This window comes from Palaemon carinicauda, unplaced genomic scaffold (assembly GCF_036898095.1).
Source record: "Palaemon carinicauda isolate YSFRI2023 unplaced genomic scaffold, ASM3689809v2 scaffold34, whole genome shotgun sequence".
NCBI classification, from domain to species: Eukaryota; Metazoa; Arthropoda; class Malacostraca; order Decapoda; family Palaemonidae; genus Palaemon; species Palaemon carinicauda.
The window spans coordinates 267,610-275,000 of NW_027171082.1; the positions used below are offsets into that span (position 1 = coordinate 267,610).

The 7,391-nt window shown below is 29.1% G+C and overlaps 1 protein-coding gene across 4 annotated transcripts in view; it reads right to left on the reverse strand.

The window, feature by feature from the left end:
* LOC137636604 (uncharacterized) overlaps positions 1 to 7,391 on the reverse strand; it is a 155,267-nt gene that overhangs the window by 138,628 nt on the left and 9,248 nt on the right. For all 4 annotated transcript variants that reach the window (XM_068369008.1, XM_068369007.1, XM_068369006.1 and 1 more), the window contains exon 2: positions 2,317 to 2,354. The gene's annotated coding sequence lies outside the window, so the exon portion shown is untranslated. The remainder of the gene's footprint in view (positions 1 to 2,316; positions 2,355 to 7,391) is intronic.

The window sequence follows — 7,391 nt, forward strand, 5'->3', positions numbered from 1 at the left end:
ATTTATAAAAGTAAAAATATTAGGCCTACATTTAATTATTTTAAAAGGATATTTAGGCTTTGTTAAAGAATAAAATATTTATAAAAGTAAAAATATTAGGCCTACATTTAATTATTTTAAAAGGATCTTTAGGCTTTGTTAAAGAATAAAATATTTATAAAAGTAAAAATATTAGGCCTACGTTTATTGATTTTAATATGATTCAAAGGATACTTAAAAAATAAACAATAGATTACAGTAAAAGATGAATTATCAAATAACGAACATAAATTGATAATCAGGAAATTATATAAATAATCTTAGATAAAAAAGGAATTAAATCAATATTTATTAGAATTTTTGGTTAGAAAAAAAAATTCAAATTTAGTTAAAAATATTGATTACAGTATAAGGAACTTTTAAATAACGCCAAAAATAAAGTTACAAATAATGCATATAACTGAAAAGTAAATAACGAACATAAATAATTAATTAAGAAATTATATTAAAAATAATTTTAGGTAAGAGAAAAAAAATGAAATATTTTCAATTTTAAATAACGCCAAAGATAAAGTAAAAAATAACGCATATAAACTGAAAAATAAATAACGAATATAAATAACAAATTAGGAAATTATATAAAAAAATAATTTTAGATAAGAGAAAAAATGAAATATTTTTAATTTTAAATAACGCCAAAGATAACGTTACAAATAACGCATATAAACTGAAAGATAAAAAACGAATATAAATAAAACGGAAATTATACTAAAAAAGAATAATTTCAGATACGAGAAAATAATGAAGTAAAAAGTTATAACCACATTCTGGGTCTCGTGTTTACTTAGTATAGATAATATCACTCCTTTTGCTAAGTCCCTTTATACGCTTGACCGCCACACTACCCCGGTATATCTACACCTATACCTAGACCTCGGTACACCTATACACTCAGCAACTTAACCTCCCCTAAGGCCCTCTGGTTACCGTGGATACAGGATAAACAATTGTATTTGGTAATGTAGACAGTTGGCGAATAATGATAATAAACAAAAAATAATCTTTTTTTTATATATGGATTATTTCACTTTTTTGTTAATTGTTTTTTAATTAAAAGTAAAATTTTTCAATATATTTATTATTTATTTAGAATGATTTAATTATATTTCAAAATATTTATAATTTAAAATGTTTTGATTATAATATTTCAATATATTTGATTTATTTTAAATGTTTTATTTCAAAATATTTATGATTTATTTAAAATGATTTAAGTATAACGTTTCAAAATATTTGATTTATTTAAAATAATTAAATTATATTTCAAAATATTATGATTATTTAAAATGATTTAAGTATAACGTTTCAAAATATTTGATTTATTTAAAATAATTAAATTATATTTCAAAATATTTATGATTTATTTAAAATGATTTAAGTATAACGTTTCAAAATATTTGATTTATTTAAAATAATTAAATTATATTTCAAAATATTTATGATTTATTCAAAATAATTAAATCATAATAAAATTTCAAATGATTTATTTAAAAGGATTTAATTATATATACAAATATTTATGATCTATTTGATATAATTTCATTATATTTCGAAATATTCATAATTTATTTAAAATAATTAAACTATAATAAATTTCAAAATATTTATGTTTTATTTAAAATGTGTTAATTATATTATTCCAAAATATTTATGATTCATTTAAAATGTGTTAATTATATTATTCCAAAATATCTATGATTCATTTAAACTAATTAGACTATTATAAAATTTCAGGATATCTGATTTCTTTAAAATAATTAAATTATATTCTAAAATATTTATAATCTATCTAAAATGATTTAATTATATTATTATTTCAAAATATTTAATTTATCTAAAATACAAAAATTATAAAATTTCAAACTATTTATGATTTATTTAACATAATTATATTATACTAAAATTTTCAAATTTTCTAGAAATTCAAATTGAATTTGATATAATTGAAATATGACTCTCTCTCTCTCTCTCTCTCTCTCTCTCTCTCTCTCTCTTATATTACCGTCAAGTTAAGCACATAAATTGCAAAATTGGTAAAAACAATGAATTATAAAATTGAATATAAATTAAATAATTATTCACGAATAAATTCGATAAATTGATCAATAAAAACACAATAAATTATAAAATTGAATATAAACTGAATAATTATTCAAGAATAAATTCTATAGATGAATACTTTTTTACAGTTAAATAAATAACTGTATAATAAAATCAATCCAGAAATGAATAAAGACAATAAGAAAATAAAGAAAATAAAACAAAACAGATAAATACCTGTCTTTATGTTGGCGAAGAACCAGACAGAAGAGGCACTGAAAGAAAAAAAAATTAATTAGGCCTATGTTCATTGCAATGTGGGTTAAAGTATACTTAATATATCATTAAACTTTTATAAGTATTAATTAAAACATAAGTAATGTGTTTCATAAGTAAATACTTTATTAAGTTCATAAATTGTCTATAATTCTAACTTATATAGCAATTTTGAAGTGTGAACTTGTAGTCACAAATAGGTCTACTCCATATTCTTAAGGTTTAAAGGCGGGCTCATGAATGGCAGAGGCAAGGAACAGAGTTTAATACCCTAGAGACTGACAGTATATGATCAGCTAGGACCAGGGAGGGCCAGGCAATGGCTGCTGATGACTCAGTAGGTAGGTTTATAGGCTCCACAAAGCTAAAGATTTAGCTCACATGGTTAGGTTGCAGACACTAAAAGAAGCTATCCAACTAGAGCGGGATTCGAACCGCAGTCCAAGAGGAGAGAGAGAGAGAGAGAGAGAGAGAGAGAGAGAACTCAGCTATAGACTATATCAAACAGAAATAAAAATACAAAGTTTGTTAAAAGCGATAAATCATTGTACTAACTTTAGCAATTCAGTATTTTCATATAGGCCTACCTAATTAAAAAAAACCGGCTTATTAATTTCTAATACATCTGACACTTTATATAAACATATATCTACTGAATAGGCCTACGTTTCGCCTACTTTAGCCAGGCATATGGCATAGGTTTATTACTTATAACTAAAAGAAGTCTTTTTTATAGTTTTATGAAATATCTGTGTTGATGTTGTTACTGGTTTTAAAATATTTTATTTTAATTGCTCATTATTTCTCAGGTCGTTTATTTATTTCCTGATTTCCTTTCCTCACTGGGCTATTTTTTCCCTGCTGAAGCCCTTAGGCTTATAGCATTCCACTTTTTCAACTAGGGTTGTAGCTTAGCTAATAATAATAATAATAATAATAATGTATTTCTTTAAAGTTCAAAACTCAAATGAGAGAGAGAGAGAGAGAGAGAGAGAGAGAGAGAGAGAGATGATAATAATAATAATAGTAATAATGAATTTATTAAATTTGAAAACTCAAATGGTGAAAAGAGAGAGAGAGAGAGAGAGAGAGAGAGAGAGAGAGAGAGAATAATAATAATGTATTTCTTTAATTTCAAAACTCAAGTGGTGAAGACAGAGAGAGAGAGAGAGAGAGAGAGAGAGAGAGAGAGAGATGATGATAATAATAATAATAATAATGATAATATTTTTAATGAATTTATTCAAATTTCAAAACTCAAATGGTGAAGAGAGAGAGAGAGAGAGAGAGAGAGAGAGAGAATAATAATAATAATAATAATGTATTCCTTTAATTTCAAAACTCAAGTGGTGAAGAGAGAGAGAGAGAGAGGGAGAGAGAGAGAGAGAGAGAGAGAGAGAGAGAGATAATTTGAAACAGACTTACCAAACGTACAGTAACATAGTTGTATCAGTAAGTAAAAGGTGCTTGCTTGCCAAATGGACTTAATACACTAACTCTTACATTAATTTTTCCTTTTTTATTTTGTTTAAAAATCAGTCCAATTCTGTATATATCTGTATACAATATCTTTATAGATTCTATATTGTTTTACTTATACCCATGAACATGATTATGAACATAGAGATGTTCAAAATGTTGCTGTTTATATAAGAATGCTGGGTATATAGTATATATGTCCAGCTGTAGGCCTATGTGTATGAGTGTAAAATACAGATGATATATCTAGTATGGTATTGTAGGCCTACTTGTATATTACAACCTCTTAATGAAAAACAACATTATGAAGTATTTTACATTTTTCAGTGGATTAAGGCTTTCTAAAATGGGTTAAAACTAGCCTTTAGTAGAATATATTGTTTTATGATAGGCCTACATGTTAAAAACTGTTTCAATTCATGGTGTTAGTGTCTTCCTAAGGTGTATTTATGTTATATGTAATGTGTTAATATTTGTTTGTATATAAATAAAAAACATTTAGTGGTACATTTATTCATTGTAAGTAGGTCGAGGACAGTGGCTCCTCAACATCCAGATCTCTGCATTGATAATGTTTCTTTAACTTTGTATGACTCTTTTAATATATTATTTGTGATTCTTGATAAAAAAATCTATTTTTGGGAAACACATTCTGTCTGTTTTCTTCTTCAATTGCACAAAAAATTGCCTTGTTGAGAAAATATTCTAAGAATTTCAGTGATCAATCTAGTCTGAAGAAGTTCTTGAATTCTTCCATTCTACCTGTTTTGAGTATTGTTCTCCTGTCTGGTCTTCAGCTGCTGATTCTCATCTTAATTTGTTGGACAGGAATTAGGTCTATTAAATTTCTTATTCCTGATCTAGATATTAATCTCTGGCACCGTCGTTCAATTAGTTCATTATGCATTTTGCATAAGATATTTCATAATTCTGACCATCCTTTACATTCAGATCTTCCCGGACAGTTCCATCCTGCTCGTAATACTTAGTATGCAGTTAATTCTAGTAGTCAGGCCTTCTCTATCATGAGGCTTAATACTACACGGTTTAAAGGTTTAAAGGCCACTCTTGAATGGCAGGGGCAAGGGACTGATATTGCCCTATCAAGCAGGACAAAGCCCTGGAGACTGACCATATATCATTGTGATCAGCGCCCAAGCTTCCTCTCTACCCAAACTAGAACCAAGGAGGACCAGGCAATGGCTGCTGATGACTCAGCAGGTAGACCTATAGGGTTCTCTAAACCTCTTTCTTAGCTCATATGGATGGTGATGTTGCAGACACTACAAGAATCTACCGAGCTTGAGCGGTACTCGAACCCCAGTCCGTTAAATCGCAAGGCAGGGACGTTTCCAATAGGCCACCACAACCACAATGCTCATATTGAAAAAAAATTCCCTTAATTCCTTCAACTTGCATTGTAGGCCTAAGTTCAATAGGGAATACACACTAAAACACTAGGCCTATGTTGCAAGGGAAAGGGATAGCCTTTTAGTTTAAGAACAATTCTAACAATATTTTAGCCTTATTTGCTGATGGGCCATTAGCTACAAGCATTTCACGGGTATAACAAACGGGAGCGAAGTACTGTACCACGAAGAAACACGCTCAAAGACAATTTAATGAATAACAGATTTATTATCTGATTAGTTTCGTCATGTGGAGTTGCACGTAAGAGTAGAGTTATTTCTAGTCTACTGCCGAGTGGGGAATGAGAGGGAGGGAGGGGAGAGAGAGGGAGAGGGAGGGAGAGAGAAGGGGGGGGGGTGAGAGGTATTCCAATTCCTCTCACTAGAGCATTTTTATTGCCTTAACGTCTGTGCCCAAACAATTAAGACCAAGAAAAAAAGGATTGTATTATTATTATTATTATTATTATTATTATTATTATTATTATTATTATTATTATTATTATGAGCTAAACACTCGGGCACACTATTGTATCTAATTTCTCTTCCTCTTGTTTTATTAAAGCATTTATAGTTTATATAGGAATTATCTATCTTAATGTTGTTACTGTCCTTAAAATATTTTATTTTTCCCCGTTTCCTTTCCTTACTGGGCTATTTTCCCCTTTTGGGACCCCTGGGATAATAGCATTCTGCTTTTCAAACTAGGGTTGTAGCTTTTCCAACTAGGGTACAGCTTAGCAATTAATAATAATAATAATAATAATAATAATAATAATAATAATAATAATAATAACTCTCTCATGCATTCGTATGCTATTAGCAATGGCTTCGACTTCCTCACCATAAAAAACAATAGCGATTAAGTGAACGTTTTTTATATTGGATAGAAACAGCTGGTCTAGTCGTTAGCCACTTCACCCAGACAAACGCGTGACGTCATAGATGGGTTGCTATGTGTTGTTTTTTATTTTTTTTTTTTGGTTAATGAGTTGTTTTTTTTTTTTGGGGGGGGGGTTAATGAGGTGTCTGGTTAATTTGCATTGATTTTTTATTATTAATACTGATTGTTGATGATGTGAAATTATAGTTTAATTGTAGTAGAAGATATATATATATATATATATATATATAATATTCTTGAATTTCTCTTGTGGTTTATTTCCTTATTTCCTTTCCTCACTGGGTTTTTCCCCTGTTGGAGCCCTTGGGCTTGTAGCATCCTGCTTTTCCAACTTGGGTTATAGCTTAGCAATTAATATACGGTATATATATATATATATATATATATATATTATAGACACACAACAACAACAACAACAACAATGACAACAACAACTAAGGCAGTCAATTCTAATCCATTGCAGGACATAGTCCTCAGACACATCCTTATTCATCTCTGGGATTTGGCCATTTTCATCAACATGCTGGCCACAGCGGATTGGTGATGGTGGGAGACATTAGTCTGATCGCTCAAAGCAAACCAACCTAGTATGGGCGACCCTGACTAGTACACCTATGCTAATCATGGCTACTCACGGCTATACACAAACCATTTTACCACGTTAGTGTATGTGAGTGTGGGCTATATATATGTATATATTTACAAACTCAGAATAATTTATATATATATATAAAAAAGACGTCTAAAATACAATATAATAAACTATTTTATGTCTTCTATGATACTAAAAATCTATACTAAAAACCCTATTAGATTCAAAACCACGGGTAACAGTTTCCCAGTAGACCCTAGTACTAAGGCTATGGCTATTTTCAACCACTACCTCACCAACGAAATCTCCTGTGGACGTTAAAATGACATTCTCCGAAGTCTTGTGAAAAAGCCCAAATTGTCTGTGTTTTTTTTTTGTCTTTCTGTCTTTTTTGTCTTTCTGTCTTTCTTGTCTTCCTGTCTTGTCTGTCTAGCAGAGGCCACAGACTTGGAGTTCTCTCTTCTAGGGGGATTTCTGTGGGTGAAGACTAGGCCTATGTGGTTTAGCCACAAGAGAAATAGGAAGTTATTATTATTATTATTATTATTATTATTATTATTAGTAGTAGTAGTAGTAGTAGTAGTAGTAGTAGTAGTAGTAGTATGTCAATTGCATAAGCTTTTTCATAATTTTGACCATCCTTTGCATCTTC